This window comes from Corythoichthys intestinalis, chromosome 6, assembly GCF_030265065.1.
Source record: "Corythoichthys intestinalis isolate RoL2023-P3 chromosome 6, ASM3026506v1, whole genome shotgun sequence".
Classification (NCBI taxonomy): Eukaryota; Metazoa; Chordata; class Actinopteri; order Syngnathiformes; family Syngnathidae; genus Corythoichthys; species Corythoichthys intestinalis.
Window position 1 is genome coordinate 6,461,177 of NC_080400.1, and position 22,171 is coordinate 6,483,347.

Here is a 22,171-nt window from a genome sequence, read left to right on the forward strand (position 1 = left end):
TTTGCCCCACTGTATCGGTATCGGATTTTTGGAGTTGGATAATATCGGGATATCGGTTATCAGTTAAAAAGTCATTATGGGACAATTCTACTAATTACTTTTGCAGGTGGTACTTTGCCCCAAACATGTGAGGTGTGGATTGTATTAATTTAATATCATTTTATGTACAACTGTAATAAAATCTGTTAAATTTGACCATAAATCTGAAAAACACAATTTCGATGTTTTGGACAATTTTTCGCTGAAAAGTTTCAGACATTTGATAATTTTATTTTTTTTTACATCCAGAAAACTATAAAAATGACAAAGTCAATCGCGCATTTTAATCAATTTTTATTTAGTCGTGCTCAACAGATGTACGGTTCCAAATTGATGTATCGTTTTGTTATGTTGGTACGGTCACTGTCTGACAAAACTAAACAGAAGGCGCACTGCAGTTGACACTTCAAATTTATGCTCGATTTAGTTGCACAATGTACCAATGACAGGTCCCTCAAATACTACAGTCACAAAGTATGTAGACTTCTTTACTTCCCGCAACTGACAGGAAAGAAATACAGACGTAATGACCTCAGAGTTGGAACTTCTTTAAACGAGCGTCAAGAATCGGCGTGAAATGCTTTGGCAGCTGCGTCCCGAGCCACAATAGAATCAGTATGTAATAAGAGTTGCCAATGAATGAAAACGTCGGTTAATATATCGTCAAAAGGCGCTGCCTGAAAACCAAACGTCGGGTCGGATAATCCAGGGTTTAACGCCGCTGTTTTACTTTTATAGCCTCCGGATTATTTGTCTTGCATGGAGGTAGATTTAACCTGTCCTAAATCACCGGCGTTTATTGTTCCAGCTGCTGGTCGGGGGTAGGAAAAGGTTGGTTTTACTTGAGGTCGTCTGGCTCCGTCTGAAATGTTTTCTCAGCTGCCACGGCCTCACTGGGCCTCCTCAGACTCAGGACGAGAAGCAGATCTGCCCCCCCCCCCCACCGTCCCCCCTCGTCTTCCCTCTTGTTCTGTCAAGACAAGCCCCCCATGGGAAACCCTTGCTTCCAGGAGTTTTATTAACGTGCCTTTAAAGGTTTCTTGTGTTGTCCGTTGGAAGCCTAAATGGTTTGATGGCAAACGCTCAAAGGTGACACGCTTTGCCAGACTGAAAGCACATCGCATCTTTGTAAAGGGAGAGGACGATTTTCACTTGATGAAGAGTTTCCTACTTCGATGAGAGGATTCGATCTGCTAAATTTCTCTGGGAAACACTGAAAACCTTCCATCTTCATAGGCAGAGTTTGACTTCTGGTGCATCTATAGCCAGAGGCGTAGCGTCCCATTAGGCATACGCAGGCAATTGCCTAGGGCCCCTAGCCAGCAGGGGCCCCCGGAGGGCCAACAGATTTGGTACAATCAGCTTCACTGCACTGTCGTAGTTACAAGTATTAGATGATTCAATACCATGGAATCATTTGGTAGATTATCTATCAATTCTGTTATCAGTCCCTAATACCACACATGCTTAATCAAGTCCAATCAGTTTTAACACTGCTTGTATGTGCAAAGAGTAATCCACCAAGAACTGCATGAAAAGTCCCTACTGTAAAATATAATGTTGGTCTTCACAGGCCACCTCATTATTCATGTGACTACTTAAAGAAATGGTGATTTTTCCAAGAAAGTCTATTAATGGGCCTATCGTATTCCTCGTTGAATACTCTATAAGAAAAATATAACATATATGCATCTAAAATAATCCTAAACGATTTTATTAGCAATTTTAATACTCCTTTTAGCAAGGTTCCTTGGGTATGCGGTATGCCGCTGCGTACGTTCCCATAGCAACCAGTCCTGTCATTGTGCTACGTCACAAGCGCTGCATATTCTGAGAACGAGAATAGGCGTAAGCGTAAAGTGCGCAATTCGAGCAGAGGAGAGAGGACGGCCACCCCACCTGTTAGAGGATTAATCTGTGCGTCCATTAACGAATGTAAGTATTTCCTCTTCATGCCATAAAGTTCTTATAAGTTAGAGCCGTTATCAGCGTGACCGTTTCGTGTTTTTCCTGTTACGTCAGCTGGTTGATCCCACTCGTTCTCGCTGCGTCGAGGAGAGCGTTCTTTACATTATTTTCGCATTGCACATTTGCTTTAAGAGGGAAGGTGTTAGTTTAGCATCTTAAAATTATGTTGTACATCCATATGAGTGTAAAGTGCTTAGTTTTCGCCACTTTTATGGCCAAGACGACCGCACGCAGCTCACACTCGAATCCCCCCACCCCCCCACCCACCTTCGTGTTAATTTTACTGCGCAAATATGTATGTATGTCACGTGACTCAGAGTGAGAGGGCGGCGATCAGGCCTTTTTTTCATTCGCAAAATGAAGAGAAGTTATCCGTCTGGAAATGAAAAAAGGAAGAAAAAAAAAAGCAGAAGAGGAGAAAAAGAAAGCAAGACAGCGGAGAGCTTACTATGCTACTGTAGTTTTATGTCCTAATGTAGTCGAAGCACTGCAGACTAGTAGTAGTAGTAGTAGTAGTAGTATTTTTATGTCCTAAACCAATTAACTGCCTTGACTTGTTGTAACTAGCTTGTTAGCGTTTGCTAACAGCATTGCAGCATGCTAGCGTTTCTTCATACATAAAGACGTTACCTAGAACATTAAATCAGTGTTTAGAATCACCATACACACTGATCAGCCATACTGATAAGATGTTACATGATTCACTTCTGTGCCAGTATGTTATCCTTATTAAGTAAAAGCAATATACTGTAACTTACCAGCTAGTCAGTAGAATACGGTATGTGTAAAGGTATGTGTAAAGGTATGTGTACTAAGCACAATAATTTGCCTTTGCAAAGCCCTTTGAGACAACGTTGTTGTGATCCAGGGCTATACAAATAAAATTGAATTGAATTAATAATAATAAAAATCTGAAGTACATTTTGTTTATTAAGGCAAATTTGTGTAAAAATTAAGGATAGTGTGAAGTGAATGAATAATGCAAGGGGGGGGGGGGGGGCACTTTAAGGGTCCTAAAAAGCGCTCTATGAGAGCGAGGCGTTATTTGACTTTTATTAAATAAATAATAAATAAATGTTATTGCTCCGAGTCCAGCTGTCCCCCTTACTTGCACATGCTCAAAGGGCACCATGTTGCCTGGGGCCCCCGGGGACCCTTGCTACGCCTCTGTCTATAGCCTGTCTGTCCTGGGAGTGGATCTCTCCTGACTGTGGTTCTCCCCAAGGTTTCTCTTTTCCCACTGGGTTTTTGGAGTTTTACCTTGCCGCCATGGAGGGCCTAAGGATGGGGGATGCCCAGGACATGAACTCATCTACTGTATTTTATAAGTCGCAGTTTTTTATCATAGTTAGGCTGGGGGTGCGACTTATACTCTTAAGCGGACTTATGTGCGAAATTATTAACACATTATTATATAATTTTACGTGTTATTTTGGTGTTTTGGAGTGACACTGGTGGTTTGGTAAACTTGCTAGTATGTTCTTTATGCTATAGTTACAGTGGGGCAAATAAGTATTTAGTCAACCACTAATTGTGCAAGTTCTCCCACTTGAAAATATTAGAGAGGCCTGTAATTGTCGACATGGATAAACCTCAACCATGAGAGACAGAATGTGGGGAAAAAAATCATCAAATTATTTATGTATTTAACTAAATTGTCTGACCATAATAGCCATTCAGCAGGGTTTGTGCAGCAGTGGTTTAACCCCAAATGAAATTTCAGTACATATTATAAACTGTACAAACAAATATATTTTTCTCATGCTTCAGTTGTATTGCACAAAATACAAACAAAATGCTTTGTGGCAAAACATATTTAAAATAAATAATAAACAACACTCTGAAAATGAACCCTTATTTTCGATCACTTACTATAGGTTTGAAAACCTACCCCTTAAACTTGAACTCAATCCCTTAAACCCATATCCTGCACCAAGACCAAAGCTCAATAATTCCATACCAAACATAATAAACTATAACTCTCCACCTTAAATTCTTTAACGCAAAAACAAATAAAGTAAAGCTTCTCATTACTAACTAGAGGAGCACTCTGAGAGAGTAGACCTTTGACCTTAGACCTCATTACCCCCCAATTTTACAACCGCTTCGATTTCATTTTAACCCTTTCAGGGACACTGGTCACTACAGTGGACAGCTATTCAAAATTTAAGAATTACCGTATTTTTTAGACTATAAGTCGCAGTTTTTTTTCATAGTTTGGCTGGGGGTGCGACTTATACTCAGGAGCGACTTATGTGTGAAATTATTAACACATTTTTTTAAATCTCAATTCACATGTTATTTTGGTGTTTTGGAGTGGCACTGATGTTTGCTAAACTTGTTAGCGTGTTCTTTATGCTATAGTTATCTGAATAACTCTTAAAAGCAATGTTACGTTAACATACTGGCCATGTTCGCATTTTGTTGTTCATGCATCATGTAACATGATCATATTGTACACTTCTTCATCATGTTGTTGTTGTTGTATTTTTATTTTAAATTGCCTTTCAAGATGAAATATCTGTTCTATGTGCTGGATTTTATCAAGTAAATTTCCCTCAAAACACTCCAGTGCGACTTATATATGTTTTTTTCCCTCTTCATTGGGCATTTTACGGCTGGTGCGACTTATACTCAAGTGCGATTTATAGTCCGAAAAATACGGTAAGACATTGAACCCTTTATAAATTTTTTACATCGTCCATCCATCCATCCATCCATCCATCCATCCATCCATCCATCCATCCATCCATCCATCCATCGACTGCTTAATCCAGGGTGGGGTCGCAGGGACGCTGGAATCTCTTCCACAATTTTGACTCCAGTAGTTTCCTTTTGTTTTTAGTCGCATAAACAGTACGGAGTTCCGGTTGCCGTTGTACATGTCAGGATCCCCATCTACCCCATGTTGCTACTTCTTTCCCGACTCCTCCCATGAGTCCCTATCTGGCTTTTTCAGTTTGAAAGGCGAGCTTGCGTTGAGAGGCGACCTGAGCAGCCATGATATACCCGGATATACTCTTGCCTCTTCTATCCTCAGGTGTTTTTTGGGGGTTGAGCATAGCAAATAGTTGCTAGTCAAATGATCATTTGAAAAATAATTTTGACCCATTATAATTTTTTTTGTTTTGTTCATTTCATTATTTATTTATTTTTTTCTAAACCTGTCCTGCTCAGCTGTTTGACACGGAGAATGGAAGTCTAAGTGCCCGGGTAGTCTGAACAGTTTTAATGTTTCACATTCATTTCATTATTTTTGTTGTTTGTTTCATTGCTTTACATCGCTTTTATCGACATCATTTTACCGTCAGTCTTAATTTTAAGTTCATATATGGGAAAGTCAATTATATGCAGTTGTACTGAGTTCATTTTGCTTACACTTATAAATTCGTCAAAACTTTTCTTTTATCCCAGGCAATAGTAGGTGGTTTATTTACCTGACATGTTCCGGCGAACACTTCTGCCTTCATCAGAGGGTCATTGATGTTTGTGTGACGCGTCTTTATCAGCTGATGGATGAAGGCATGACTCACCTGGGAGGGAAGGGGGAGGGGAGTCAAGGAACGTATCCAAAGGGTCATGAAAAATACAACATAAACACACCAGTCAAACCACACACAACACTCCGCCAGATATTGGTCCACCCAAAGGACAAAATCCATCCAGAAAACAAATGCAACTCAATATATGAAATTCCATGCAAATCATGCAATAAATCATACATCGGGGAGACAGGGAGGAGCTTCATTACAAGAAAAACAGAACACAAGAAGGAATGTGAAAAGGAGACAACAATGAGACAAACAAGGGCAATAAAAGAACAATCACAACAAGAACATCTCAAATCAGCCATCACCGATCACTGTAAACAGAGGCGTTGCAAGGGTCCCCGGGAGCCCCAGGCAACAAGCAACATGGGTCCCTTCGAGCGTGTTCAAGTAAGGGGGACAGTTGAAGCAATAGCATATTTAATAAAAGTATAATAACGCCTCGGTCTCATAGAGCACTTTTAGGACACTCAAACGGCCTTCAGTAACATAGTACACTCACCGATGTCTTGCTTCCTTTTCTCCTCTTCTCTTCTGCTTTCTTTTTTCGCCTCCGGAAGGATAACTTCTCTTCATTTTGGATATACGTCAATTAAAAAAAAAATCCAAATCGCCGCTCACGCTCACTCTGAGTCACGTGGGGGTGTAGAGCAAGTGAAGGGGCTCCTTCAGGGAACTCAGACACAACGCTTTCACTGGCACTGTCGCACTTGTCGCTGTGACAGTGCAGTAAAGCTATGTGTGCTAAATCTGTTGGCCCTCTGGGGGCCCCTGCTGGCTGGGGGCCCTAAGCAATTGCCTGGTTTGCCTAATGGGACGCGACGCCTCTGACTGTAAAAGGGAAAACCACATCATGGACTGGGAAAAGGCCAGAGTCATCCGCACCGAAGAAAACAAACATCAGCGCTGGATCAGGGAGGCCATTGAAATCCGCAAGCGGAGCCCGAGGACCGTCAACAGGGACGAGGGGGCGCACATGCTCTCTACAACCTGGAACAGCATCCTGGAAGAGTGAATGGGCAGCAGAGGGCGTGATTATGAGCTCATCACACATGTACATGGCGGAAAACACTCAGGTGACTTGAAGTTCCGCTCTGAGACCCCCAATTTAGCCAACTTTCAAAATTGTCCGATATGCATGTGTGATACATCATTGGAAAGCTTAAAATCTCAATTTTCTGGGGGAAGAACATTTTTGAACAGGAGGGCATTTAAAAAAAATGTTTATTAAACAGCAAAACCCTATCTGGAGGTGAGAGCACGTGAGAGCAGAATTACAGACGTCATGACTTTAAGCAGATATTATCGCGTACTTACCCGTTTCGATCCAAAAACTCCATGTAGCATGTATCAAAGAGTGTCAAGACACAGCTGTGAATGGCCACAGCTGGATTTTATTGGGATTTTATGCATGACACATGGTAATATAACAAGAGACGCGATGCAGAAATCGCAGACATCAAGGAGTGGTCGAGATTTTCTTTTTCATATATTTACCCTTTTAAACGTTTTTTTTTTCCCCCTATTTTTTTGTTTGGATCGATTATTTATCATCTAACATATCGAAGAAAATGGAACAGTAACAAAAAAAAAATACAATTAAGCGATAGTTATGGGGTCGATATCCGTGACTTTTTTAGACGCCATTTTTTTTTTCATTGTGACATAATTTGTTTAATTAGAATATGTAAATGAATAATTTAAGTTTTTTTTTTTTTTTTAAACGAAATCTGAGACATCAATTAATGATTCTAAGCTAAAAATGACAAACATTTTGATTAATATAATTAATTACCTTCGTTTTATGGCTGGGTTGAAACAAAAGCGGTTGCGCGACATCTGTAAACGGGGATTTCCAGGGTAAAACGGACAAATTCAAAATTGTTCGGGGGCTTAATGCGACATGAATCTGCTATGACAGCATATAGACATATTGTTCTATCAAACATAACAGTTTGTTTGGCTTAAAATACAGCAGTTTATTTTAAAGAAGGTTGAAAGAGCAGAAACTGCTTTTTCAGTCTTGACTGTGTTTTCCGCCATATATACACAAATAGTATGTCATTCCTTTTTATTGCGGATATTGACGCTTGGTGCTTGTGCAAAACAGGTCAATTATTCACAATTTATATAATTATTCCAAAAATATTAACGAAGGTGGAGCATAAGTCGAGTCTTCCATCATGAAAATAGTCTCGATATATGTCCGTCAACGTACAGTATGTGTTGTTGTGAGGCACATCAAATTCTCTTCCCTTGCCTAACAGTGTTTTCCACCAGTAAGCAAACAAAAAACTTGTAACACTTGCATTTATGTGTTTACATAATTGTGCCATTCTACACGTACTGATTAGCAACAGGCTAGCAGCAGATAGAATGTGTTGCAGTGTTGGCAGAGTTAACCCTCACAGCGGTACACGTAGTGTACCTTTTTAGTTAGCGAAGCACCAAATATATAAAAGTAGATACAAACTGTTTAAGGAGGACAAGGAGACGCTGCTGCTTGCTTGGTCACTCTCTGCACACACACTGACTGCATTAGAGAAAAATGAAGTGGCTATGAAGAACTACACATTGCATTATTATACATATACAATATAGTTCATGATTTTCTTCGCAGTATGTTAGCCATTTTCTATCTGTGCCATCTTTGCATATGAATACTCTTTGTACAGTCAGGTGTTTTGTCTTCTTCTAAAGGTGGTAAGTAAAAAATGTGTCTAGACTGTGACTGTCTGACTTGGGGCGTTCAAAGTACTGCAAGGCTGAACTGGAATTGGATTCATCTTCTGCCCTAGCTCTATGATCAACCTGAATAAACAAATGAAAGAATTTATATTTTAAAGCAAGTTTTATGTATCCAATTGATTATAATAGCACCTATCCCCTGTGTCTATAAAATGACTTCATTGTTTATGCCATGATTAATAATGCCACACAAATAATAAATTTCAATGAAAATACAATAAACATTTCAAGACAAATCCTTTATACATAACCTTCATTGGAAAGTATTAACCAGAAAACAAAACAATATATAAATGATTAAAAATATATATCATATCAATTTAGCTACCTAAACTTTAAAGTAAAACCATTCATTTCATTAATATTTTATATTTCTTCTGAATTAATATTGCTGCTGCGTGCGCATGTGTTGTTTTACAGCTAAAATATTTTTTTCTTAGGAGAGGGCTAGTAGGACTAGCATACTGTAACTTGACACGATTTCAAACGGGTACATGGACTAGCTGGCACTAACCCTTATACCCGTATACCGAGCAAGTAACCCTCTTCATCCCTACTTACTTGCCCTGCGGCGGTCTGGGGAACTTCTACCAGCTTATCATTACCCCCTCCCTCTTCTTTTCTCTCTCCCTGCACCGGCTGCACGTCAGAGCGGCTGCCGCTTCCACTCTCACCGTCGCCGGCGGCTGGGCTGTTGTTACCCGACGTGGCCGTTGCAGTCAGACTGCTGCTTGCAAAAATATTTGTCAACTTATGACATTTTAATGCTTCGCTCTCCAGTTTCTTTAATTTTTTTTCTCCCTAACCTTCTCCGCGCCACCCTTCTCTTTTCTTTTTTTGCCACCACCATGCATATTGTGCATTAACGCTCGTCGCTATTTTGCTTCCACAAGGAACCAATGAAGGCTACTCTGTGCTTTCTTCGTTCTTCTATCAGATTGGCGGTGAACAGCCAGGCGCATTGCTGCCACCTGTCGGATTGGAGGATAGGGGGGATAAAAACAGTGATGTATAATGAATGGCGGCCGCCAGCCGTCAAGGGCACCGGCCGTTCTGGGATCCTCCAGAAGCCACAGATTACCAGTCCGCCCCTGACCACCACACAGGTGCACTCAATCAAGTAAATTAGACATATAATTGAGAGCATAGTTTAAAATGCAGCCACAGTAGTACAGTAGTTGTTGTAAATAACATCCAACATAATCATAATTACAATCATCATCGTAGTAACAATATCGAAGACAACAAGTCGTTTCATGCACAAGATTTTAGCTTTAGTGTTTTTTGAGCACCGGACTCATGAAAATGCAGGGATTGGAAGAACATACCTTTAACTCATTCACTCCCAGCCATTTTCGTTTTACTAGATTTTGACTGATTTTGCAAGGCCCACAGAAAATTCTGTTCTAATGCTATATTAACATGGAACCCACCAAAAGAAAGATTAGACTCTATTTTTTCAGCAGCAAAGAAAGTTAGTTCATATATTTTTCCATATTTTAGAAATCAGCATGAGAAAATAGCTTAGTTTGAGCAATTGTCCAATTTCTGATGAAAAAACAGAGAAATTGAACTTTTTGTAAAACCATACATTTCAAACATAACTTTGACTTTAACACAGCTATTTTTTTGCTTTGTGACATCCCAAACATCTGAATAACGTTTTCCTTCTACAAAATAACATAAACAACTAGCCCTGCAAGCAGGACTCAACGGGCCCGAGGGTGAGCGTATCGATTTCTCCAATTTCTTGTCAGGGAACCTATCGATTTCTCCAATTTCTTTTCGGTGATTTTTTTGGGGGGAAGCTAAATACATTAGGCCTACGCTTCGACATAATATATAAAAAAAAAAAAAAAAACAAGGGTCCTTTTCATTTGCCATGAAAAAAGAATAATACAAGAAAATAAGACATAACAACCACCTAATAATAATAATAATAATAATTATAATAATAATAATAATAATTTCTCCAATTTCTTTTCGGTGATTTTTTGGGGGGCTCATTAGGTTTTTTTTCCCTTCCAGAAGGAGTCGGTATCGTAAAAAAGGACATTTCCTGTTCCCAGCAGGGGGCGCCAGGCCTAATGGGTGATATTTCAATGAAGTCGAGTTCAGGCTGAGATACATCACGTACATGCCAAATATGAAAAAGATCGAACGTTGTATCGGGGAGTTATTAGTCATTTTCTGAATTTGGTGTTTTGTCAAAAAAATGTATGACTTTGGCACCCCATTGGCTTTGGCACGATGAAAAACACATTGTATCTTTTTTTCTCCTACAGATGAAGTAGCAGAGTGTGAAGCAACAGCCTTAATGGGTCAAAGCAGTTCTTCACTGCTGTCATCAGATGAACCAATTTATCCCGAATATATTTCATTGAAAAGTACACAGTATTTTTTTCTCCCACAGAAGAAGTAGTTTTATCACGAATACATTTCATCGAAAAGTACATAGTATTTTTTTCTTCCACAGAAGAAGTAGCAGAGTGTGAAACCTAACCCTAAACCCTAACCCTACACACACACACAAAAAAAACGCCCCGCACAGGTCAGGCCCGTGAATGAAAAGTCACCATTTTGATATGTGCAAATTTTGGTGAGTTTTCGAGCATGTTCAGAACTTCAAATTGGCCATTTTCATTTGCCCTGAAGAAGCCCTAACCCTAAACCCTAACCCTAATCCCCAAATAAGCCTGACTTTGGTACTCCGCCCAGGTCAGGCCCGTGAATGAAAACTCACCACTTTGATAACTTAACATCTCATATGTCTCATGAATAGTCTCACCAATTTTGAGGAGGATCCAACTAACTGCCTAGGTGCAATGGTCTCAAACGTGCACCCTGGTTTTCGACAAAAAATGCATGTTTTTCAATACTTAATCCAAAATACCCGATTTCCTGTTGGGTTTGGAATATGGGTGCAAGAGACTTTTTGAAGCACTTTTACACAAGGTATCGACTCCCCAAATTTCATCGCTCTATGTTGAAAAAACCTAAATAGAGAGGGCTTTTTTTTGTTTTAATTTCAGGCGCCACTGAGCCATTTTGTGACATTTTTTCCACAATGTTGCCAAATTATCGAAATTTTCGCGAATCCGCATGTTTGTGCAAATTTTGGTGAGTTTCTGAGCATGTTGAGACCTCCAAATTGGCGATTTTCATTTGCCATGAAAAAAGAATAATAATAATCATCCTTTGCAGAACAATAGGGCCTTCGCACCATATTGGTGCTCGGGCCCTAACAAGACAAATAGAGCTTTTGATAGCAAAGTAACAATTTATTTACACTTAACTATTAAAATGAGAGATGACGCTGTTGTGCGCATTCCCGGCTGAGTCACGAAACACTAGCGAGTCACGAGAGACACCAGCGGCCGAACACGGCAAAGCGAGCTCTACTCAACGAGCAACACAGACTCAACAATATCATCCGCTACACTGGTGATCCCGATCATTCTGCTAGGTCGTCCAATGCCTGGCATCCCGGACGTCCTCTCGATTGTTCTGCTCGGTCGTCTTCCACTGGCGCGCCGGTCGTGCAGCCCGACTGTTCGTTCCGTTAAATCAGGTTGCGCCTGGCGTCCTGTGTGGGTGGATTCTGGGGGGGACCTGTGTGGTGAGCTCTGCCGCATGGCAGAGTTCACCTGGGGAGCTTGTGTGGGGCATGTTGTGTTCCTGAGGGGAAACTGGTTTGGCCGTGCTCGTTTCCGGCTGGGTCATTCTCCACATTTTTGTTACGCTTCTTGCTTCTCCCAACTTCCGTTTCCTGACATATGACTTCTTACCAAATGCGCTACTGCCCTCCAGTGGCCAGTTTTACTGCTTTAAAATGAATTTGGACCATTGTGCTTTGGAGCGAAGATGCATCAGAACTTAGAGATGTCTCTTGTGAAAAAAACCCCCATAAAAGACGTATAAATACGATTTTGAGACACTGAAACAATTAAAAATAGAACGTATTTATATGTTTTTGGGAGCAAATGAGTTAATCACACAGCGGCAACATGGCTACATGAACACTCGGTGTTTGTGTTGGCACGGGCTTGGTTCTGCATCTGCCTTCATGAACATGTCGTCCTCCCATATCGTGATGATGGCAGATGGACGCAATATTTCCAAATTGTCTTTTTTGGGGGATTTTGATGTATGATGCCACTGCAGTTCCATTGTTGTCTTGGTTAGAGAATGCGTAAAATGGTCGTGAGCAGAAATGCGGAAGTACCGTGGAAACTTGTCTATAAGTGCAAAGAATACTACAATCAAAGATTTCATGTTGTGTTTCCTCACTCTTTATCTCTGGCCTTTACTTGATATTTTCCCAAGATTTAAAGTTAACTTGTGTTTGGTCCCAAATCTTTCTCCCTTGTACTGCTTAGGTCTAAATCCACAACCCTGTACATGTGATTTACTGTACAGTCTTTTAACCCAGGCACATACTTGCCAGCATTTTCATCAAACAGATCATTTGAGTATCTTCACTTCCAGAGCAAAGCGGTGACAGTCCCAATTCCTTACCTGGACTTATCTCGTTTTCTTATATCAAACCACACAACGTTATCATCAAATTATGCTCAAATTGCTTACACTTCCCCAAATAAAACCAGCAGCTCATTTTATTTACACCTTTATGGAATACATGACCTTCGTTTAAAATGATACCGAGTTCTCATCAGGAAAACTGCAAAAAATACCCACACGTCCGTACAACGCGTAGACGGGTCGATGATGAACGGCGTTTGTTGAAGGACACCTTGAAAGAAAACATAGTGAGACGCTCTTTTGTGGGTGGGTGGGATGGCAGGAACGCCGCGAGCCTCGTAGAGACTGATCAGCGCAATGCCTAACCGAGGTCATCCGCTCCAAAAGAGGCACATTAAACCTTGAAGGGGACACAAAACGGGCACCGTAAAACACCTTGTTGGAGCCGTTGGGAGGTTGAACAAAACCAGGAGCCATTTTCGTGCCTGAAAAGCTTTTGAATGTCGGATGATTGGAATGTTTTTACTAGCGTTGCATTGATACCTTTTTTTGGGGGGGGGGGCTGTATCTGCTGATACTGTACGAATACTACTTAAAATAAAATAATAAATAAATAAAATAAATAAATAAATAAAATAAAAATACATTATAAGTAGGGCTGTCAAACGATTAAAATTTTTAATCGAGTTAATTACAGCTTAAAAATTAATTAATCGTAATTAATTGCAATTCAAACCAGCTATAAAATATGCCATATTTTTCTGTAAATTATTGTTGGAATGTTAAGATAAGACACAACACGGATATATACAGTACATTCAACATAGTGTACATAAGTACGGTATTTGTTTATTATAACAATAAATCAACAAGATGGTATTAACGTTATTAACATTCTCTTAAAGCGATCCATGGATAGAAAGACTTGTAGCTCTTAAAAGATAAATGTTAGTACAAGTTATAGAAATTTTATATTAAAACCCCTCTTAATGTTTTAGTTTTACTCAATTTTTTTTTTTTTTAATTTTCAATCAAAAAACAAACTAGTAGCTCACCATTGTTTAAGTCAATAATTACACCATGCTTGCTCATTGTGCTGAAACCTATAAAATCATTTGGGCCGAAGCGCCAGCAGAGGGCGCCAAACACCAAAAAACAAGTAACAAGCGATCATTACACTGCTGTCATTTTAATCTGTTTGAGCGGGGCATGTGCGTTAATTGCAGCAAATATTTTAACATGATTAATTTTAAAAATTAATTACCGCCCATTAACGCGATAATTTTGACAGCCCTAATTATAAGTTAATAAATGTGTTCCACAGCTCAAAAACCTATGCTAACTCCTTAATAAATACTGCTGATGCAATCAAAAATAGCAATTATACATAGCATATTGCGGAAAACACAGATAAGTTCACTAATACCCCTTTCCCACTGAAACTAGTGGGTCAACGTGTGTTTTTCCAAGCCGATGCAACCCACTAGCAATTGGCATTTGCCACCTTTCCCACTGACGAAAAAAGCCGTGTCTTTTTTTTTTCTTTTTCACCCGTCTAACCCCCCACCCCTCCTCAGCCGTGCGTAAGGTTCGTGACGTCACCACGCTAAGATGCGCTTCGACAAGTGCGACCGAATTCATTCAGTTCAAGGAAGTTAACAATGCAAAGCAACATGGAAGCCTCCTTTCCGTTAGTGTTCTCTGTTTTCATGCTTTTTACTGCCCGCAAAATGGTCGAAATGCAGCAAAGGATCTACACTCTGCTTGTGCTGAGGCAACGTCGGCGACGTGAATTTTGGTTTGAAATTGAGAGGAGTCGTGTACGTCACAGAAGGAGGAGAAGTGCCTTTGTTTCATCTGTTATGGCTATTGCTAACGCTGCTACACCGACTGTTCGCTGTATGTGGATCCGGGCTAGAACACATGGTTTTTGGTTTTTGTTATGACGCATCACGTACTAGCCTATGTCACCACGTAGATTAGCGTGTTGACTGTTGACCCGGGGTTTTGCTTTCACACTGCATGGCGATCAGGGCCGAGGTGATTTTAACGCGGGTCGCTTGGCGGGTCGATTGACACGGGTCGAAGCGGGTCGCTGCACCTTTCCCACTGCCACCAAAAGCCGATTGTTAGCGGGTTGACACGGGTTTTTTGGCCAGTGGGAAAGGGGTATAAGACACTATTATGGTGGAAGATTTTCGTAGCAACTTGTTGGTTCCTTTTTATTTTTTCTTAGACATTGACACCTTTTTAAAACGACATCTCCATTCTTGGCAGAAGCATATCGTTAACCTTTTTGGATACAAAGTATCACGATTATCACCATTTTGATATTTTATCACACCCCTACTGTAAGGTACAAAAAGGTGCTGTTTACTCAACTCCAAAAAAAAAAACCCAAAACAAAAACAACTGGAGACAAAATGGCAAACAAGACTCCGGTGTCATACAGTCGAAATCACGCAAGTTGAGTACATTGTAACCTGAGGACTACCTGTATATAAAAAATCTATTAAAATAGTCGCAATAATGCACACACACACAAACACACACACAAAAAACATTTTAAAGAGAATTTTAGAATGTCATTTATTTCTATTTGAGTTTCATTGTTAAAAAAATGTTTACACCCATTGGCATTTTAAAATATACATTCAGAATTGTGAGCCAACCACCTTTCTAAAGTATTTCTAATCATATTCGTGATAATATACATAAAGCTACATTCAAAAAAGTGTAAAAGCTATTTTTTAAATGCATTTTTCTATACCCATTGCAACAAGACTGTGTACACCTTTTCCTTGACGGTTTTTAAATGTGTCTTCAAAATTGGAAATTCCCTCACCTTCCTAGCTTCCCTAATTTATTAAACGGCCCTAAGTGGAACAAATTTGGACCTCCCCGCATTCCCGAATGTGTGCGAAACCTTAAGTCCGCATGTGTGTAAAACGCTTCATTGCAAAGTGAGTAACCAGTCTCGTTGTTTTTTGTTTTTTTTTTCACGTGTGTGTGTTTTTGTTCAAGTGCTGCGCTCCTAAGTAGCCGCGATGGCGTCAATGTTTTTGCCGGTCAGCCACTCGGGAGGGTATGCTTTCACTGACTCGCAGCCGTTTTGTTGTTAAAAGGGTCAGCCGTCGTGTGTGGGATGCTGGTGAAGATGTGAAAGGTCTCGCTACAACTGCTGTCATCATTAACTGCGAAGCATACAACATAATAGGTGAGAATAGTGAGGAAAAAGCTGCTAAATCATAAACAACACCAACAAAGGATTACAGAAAAGGTTCAAATTCTCCCTTGTTTTGAATTCCTCACTTTCTCGCATGCAGCCAGTCAATATAGTATGTGATTATTTCGAGTCATTTTCATTGTGGGAGATGCATACCTGTCAACCAGAGGCCATTGGCAATCTTACAAATAGTGACGTATGCGCTTACAAATTGGTGACTAATCTTACAACGTTGTATATACTGTGGGGCAAATAAGTATTTAGTCAACCACTAATTGTGCAAGTTCTCCCACTTGAAAATATTAGAGAGGCCTGTAACTGTCAACATGGTAAACCTCAACCATGAGAGACAGGATGTGGAAAAAAACGCAGAAAATCACATTATTTGATTTTTAAAGAATTTATTTGCAAATCATGGTGGAAAATTAGTATTTGGTCAATACAAAAGTTCATCTCAATACTTTGTTATGTACCCTTTGTTGGCAATAACGGAGGCCAAACGTTTTCTGTAACCTTTCACATGCTTTTCACACACTGTTGCTGGTATTTTGGCCCATTCCTCCATGCAGATCTCCTCTAGAGCAGTGATGTTTTGGGACTGTCGTTGGGCAACACCGACTTTCAACTCCCTCCACAGATTTTCTATGGGGTTGAGATCTGGAGACTGGCTAGGCCACTCCAGGACCTTGAAATGCTTCTTACGAAACCACTCCTTTGTTGCCCTGGCTGTGTGTTTGGGATCATTGTCATGCTGAAAGACCCAGCCACGTCTCATCTTCAATGTCCTTGCTGATGGAAGGAGATTTTCACTCAAAATCTCTCGATAAATGGCCCCATTTATTCTTTCCTTTACACAGATCAGTCGTCCTGGTCCCTTTGCAGAAAAACAACCCCAAAGCATAATGTTTCCACCCCCATGCTTCACAGTAAGTATGGTGTTCTTCAGATGCAATTCAGTATTCTTTTTCCTCCAAACACGAGAATCTGTTTCTACCAAAAAGTTCTATTTTGGTTTCATCTGACCATAACACATTCTCCGAGTCCTCTTCTGGATCATCCAAATGCTCTCTAGCGAACCGCAGACGGGCCTGGACGTGTACTTTCTTCAGCAGGGGGACACGTCTTGCTGTGCAGGATTTCAGTCCCTGGCGGCGCATTGTGTTACTTATAGTAGCCTTTGTTACTGTGGTCCCAGCTCTCTGTAGGTCATTCACTAGGTCCCCCCGTGTGGTTCTGGGACTTTTGCTCACCGTTCTTGTTATCATTTTGACGCCACGGGGTGAGATCTTGCATGGAGCCCCAGATTTCTAATAATTACTCCCACAGTTGATTTCTTTACACCAAGCGTTTTACCTATTGCAGATTCAGTCTTCCCAGCCTGGTGCAGGTCTACAATTTTGTCTCTGGTGTCCTTCAACAGCTCTTTGGTCTTGGCCATAGTGAAGTTTGGAGTGTGACTGACTGAGCTTGTGGACAGGTGTCTTTATACCGATAATGAGTGGAGTAACGAGTGGGGCCTCGTTAGACCTCGTTAGAAGAAGTTAGACCTCTTTGACAGCCAGAAATCTTGCTTGTTTGTAGGTGACCAAATACTTATTTTCAACTCTAATTTGGAAATAAATTCTTTAAAAATCAAACAATCTGATTTTCTATGAACTGTTAAAGTTATTAAAATTTCTCCTGTTTTTGTATTAGTTCACTTCTGTCTACTTCCGACATGTGTAAGTTTGAAAACTGTTTCATCATTTAGAGATAGATTCAAGATTTTTTTAGATTTAGGAGTATTTTAGATAAAAAGTTACTTCGGTTCGCTACGAAAGTTCACTAAAACAGAGCCTTTCTGAGAAGTCTACTGCTTTAAAGTTTACGAACACCGCCGAGTCTGTCATTTCGCATGTAGTTCTATATGCATGTGATATCTAGGCGTAGATTGTAGGCTGTCGGCTACAGTCAGGAAATATATTTTTATTTATTTTATTTATTTATTTTATCTTTATTTTATCAGGCAGTCTCATTGAGATTAATATCTCTTTTACAAGAGAGGCCTGAGTACAAAGAAATATTCACAAATATCATTCATTCATTCATTCATTTTCCATGCCGCTTTTCCCCACGAGGGTATCAAACAACACAAAATACACTAACGGAAACAGTTACAATAATCAGTAAAAACATCAGACAAAAGAGATATAAAATCACCAAGATGAATGATTGACTGAAGTTTAAGAGTAGTTTGCAATTCATTCCATTTAAGAGGAGCATAGTAGCTAAAGCCAGTTCTGCCAACATTAGTGCGAGTGAATGGAATGTTTAGGGTTAAGTAGTTGGATGATCGTGTTATGTAGTTACTGGATTTGAATGACAGGAGAGATGTGAGGTAGTTCGGAAGTTTGCACAGTAAAGCCTTATAGATGAATAACATGATATGGATATTTCTTCTTGATTGTAGTGAGGACCAACCAACGTTTTGATAAAGGGTACAATGATGAGTGTGGAAATTGTCATTGGTGATGAAACGTGGTGCACTGTGATAGACCGGGTTTAACTGTTGAAGAGTTGATGGAGCTGCATGACAGTACAGGATGTCCCCATAATCAAGTACAGAAACAAAAGAAGATAATACAATGGTTTTTCGGTTAGAAGTTGACAGGCAGCCTTTGATTCTATTCAGGAGGCTAAGTTTAAATGTAAATTTACGGATTAGATGATGAATATGAGTTTTGAATGATAAGTTACTGTCAATCGAAATTCCTAAGTATTTGTATGAATCAGTGAGAGTAATTTGAGTACCATTTAGGGATTTGATTCCGGGTAAGTCATTGTTAGTCATGGTGGAAGTGGAGAAAACCATGTATTTAGTTTTTTCAGCATTTAAAACTAATCTGTGATTATGAAGAGATATTTGTAGGCTATCAAAAGCAGACTGTAAATGACTCAGAGCTAGAGATGGGAAAGAACCGGGCGCATATAGAATACAATCATCAGCAAAAAAGTGGACATTACAATATTGATTAGGAGATTGATATTGGAGCCACCTAGCCTAGTATCGCGTTTGCTACCGCGTCACAACAAAACCTCTTCTCTCCTCGTGACTCTGACTTTTCTCGCGTCATTCAACCAAAGTAGTAACGCATAGTAGCGCACATTGTCTCGTTGCCGAAACGGTGACCAAATCCGAACGGAGTAAAAAATCCGTAATGCACAAAAAAAACTTACAGATTTGGAACGTACGGCGTACACATTTAAAACTCAGTGCTCACTTGTACAAATTACGCCGAAACCGTCCAACTTGACAGGTATGGAGATGGCACTTGTCATTATAGCAGTGTCACTCGAATCCATCAAAGTGAAGTGTATTATCTGTAAAATAATGCCCAACTAAAATGATGTTTTTATCCTATGTTTGTGCATTTTCTGGAGCAGATAGAGGAAAGCAATCCGAGTAGTAATGTCCTGCACCTTCACTGTTGCAGCAGACTGATTAGTATCTGGGCGGCTGCTGTTCCCAGCGTCCCTCAGCAGGTTGCTTTCAATCACGCTTGTATTGCTATTCCCAAGTATCTCCACTTCACAGCAACGGCGAGATCCTCCGCTAAGTGTCCGACTAGGTGATATACTGGAGAGCCGCGGCTCCGCCGAGACGTACAGTCTTCCGCCTTGTTTGTCTCGCCGACAAAAACAAATGGCGGTGTCTATTTGAGGTGAGGCGTTTGTTACAGTGGATGGCACACATGGCGACTATTTGGGGAAGGGTTTATATTGCGGGATTATTAATGGTGTTAGTGTTCTGAGGGAAAACAAAGGAGACGTGCAGGTATTATTTGGGACATTTTGTGCGGTGTGTTTTTGTGGTGACTATTTGTGAGAGGTCTATTAACTCATCGACTGCCATTGACGAGGATAGATGTCCATTCCATTTGAATTGGGAGGCTTGGCAGCGTTCATCCGATTGTTCCTTAGTGGCAGCGAAAGGTGATTATTCACTGCCAGCCATTTCAGTCAAAAGTTTAGGTGATCATTCTTTTTGTTTGTTACAACTTCCTCTTTTTTGCCTTTAATTTAGTTAAAAAAAAATGCCTTTGGTGCTTAAAATACAATCACTGCAGACCTATGCTAGTTCAAATGGATTGGACGTTCTTCACCGTCAGTGACACCGAAATATTCACTTGCATTTTCTTGGGTGTGAATTTTATGATCATTAGGTCCATTGGCTGAAGAAAAAAAAAGAAACAGGCAGTGTCAAGTTGATAGTTGTTTTTTTGGGTGTCTCGGTGAATAACCTACTGTATATTATTCTATTAACCCTTAGATGCACAATTTACTGGACCCTACACTCTTCCATAAGTGGGTCAAAAATGACCTATATTAGAACCAATGTGTTTTTATGCCATTTTGGTGAAGAATAATAACTTGAATATTAATTAGTATGATATTTAGGGCCACACAATAATGATTTCATGCTTGAAATATCTTTATGAAAACAATAGCAATAGACTTCATCCTTCCTTGTATTTTATCATCAATGATGAATAGCTCCCATGCATCTTTTTGGTGAGACAGCGTTGCTAAGCCCTTGTGGAGGCACTGACCGATTTCTGAGGAGATTGTGGCTCTGTGTTCTGCCCTGGGTGGAAGGTAATTCTCTCTAGTAAGAGCCCTACATTCTGTTGGCCATGATTTGGACACTTTGTTCTTCAGAGGACACACAAGTGGAATCTTATGAGTCAGACTGATCCTGTTTAGTTGGATTTCCAGGTGGAGAACTGCCATTGCCACCTGGACAAAAGTCTGGGTCCTCATCATCAGAAATTTCGGACACTTGAGTCCAACCCTGTCACTGCCTCTACATCATCCAACATCTGTAGGACCATTCCAGATGTAAATCTAGCACAAAACCGATTTTTTCCTGTTTTTCCGACTCAACTGAACTGGAAAAGTCGCATAAAACTGGACCATTTTCAAACTCAATCCAGGTCACTTTCGAATGTGGCTAAAATCCCAACCGGGCCACATTTTTCGAGAATGTGGCTGTGGTCCGAACTGTCAAGTCTTCCAAATTGGAATTCTTGCAGCAATTAACATCAGCAAAGAGTGAGAGAGACAGGGTGCTACGGTAGCGGTGCAGCTGTGCATTAGCGTTAGCGCCTAGCTTGAATGCGGCTTTTGGGTAAGGAGCGAGCTTGACAACAGTCATAAAAAAAATAAAATGGGTTGAGAATAAGCCTGACAATGCTCGATTTTCTGTACGTTCCAATGCTCCTGTGCATGCGGGCCAGTTTGCTCAGCGCATCTCGGACTGCGAGTTAGAGCGCGTGTGTGATACTTGAACAGGCTCAAAGGACAAAGGCAGTGTGAAAAAAAAACAGATTTGACAAAAAATCGGAATTGTGCATTAGGACCTGCGGTATGAACCTAGCCTTAGTTAGCTAGCTAGTTATGAAGTAGGTTAATTTGTTGATAAATAATAATAAAGAGTCATGAAATACACACAAAATACTATATAGACATAATACTTACAGTACACATATCAGCTCTTGCTGTGTAAAATAATCTTCTTAAGGGATGTCACTTTTTGCATACGTACCTAGTCTGTGTGGTCCACGGTAATTTTTTTCCTGACAGCCAAAGTTGATAAGAATGAAAGATTCCCATTGGATTCCATAGAAAATGCATGTGGGTCATTTTTGACCCACTTGTGGAAGCTTAGGGTAGTAATACAAAAATGACAATTTCTTCAAATGTATAAAAATTTCATCAAAAATTTGAATGGCATTATATCAAAAACATGTTTTTTGAGAAATACCTGGAATATGGATAAATAACAATTTTTCATTCCAAAGATATTTCAAGAAAACAACCTCACCGAGTCATTTTTGACCCACTTATGCATCTAAGGGTTCATATTACAGGTTGTCCATAAAGTCTCTTAACCATTTAAAAAAAATATTAAAAATGAAATTGATTGACTGAATATGTGGCACCACAACTGAATGACCTTCAACCAACCATCATTTTTCAGCAAGATGGTGCACCACCACATTGGGGGTTGCATGTTCGTGGGTTCCTCAATCAAACATTTCCAGACCGATGGATTGGAAGGGATGGGCCAATTCCTTGGCCGCCACGTTCACCAGATATAACTCCCCTGGACTTCTTTCTA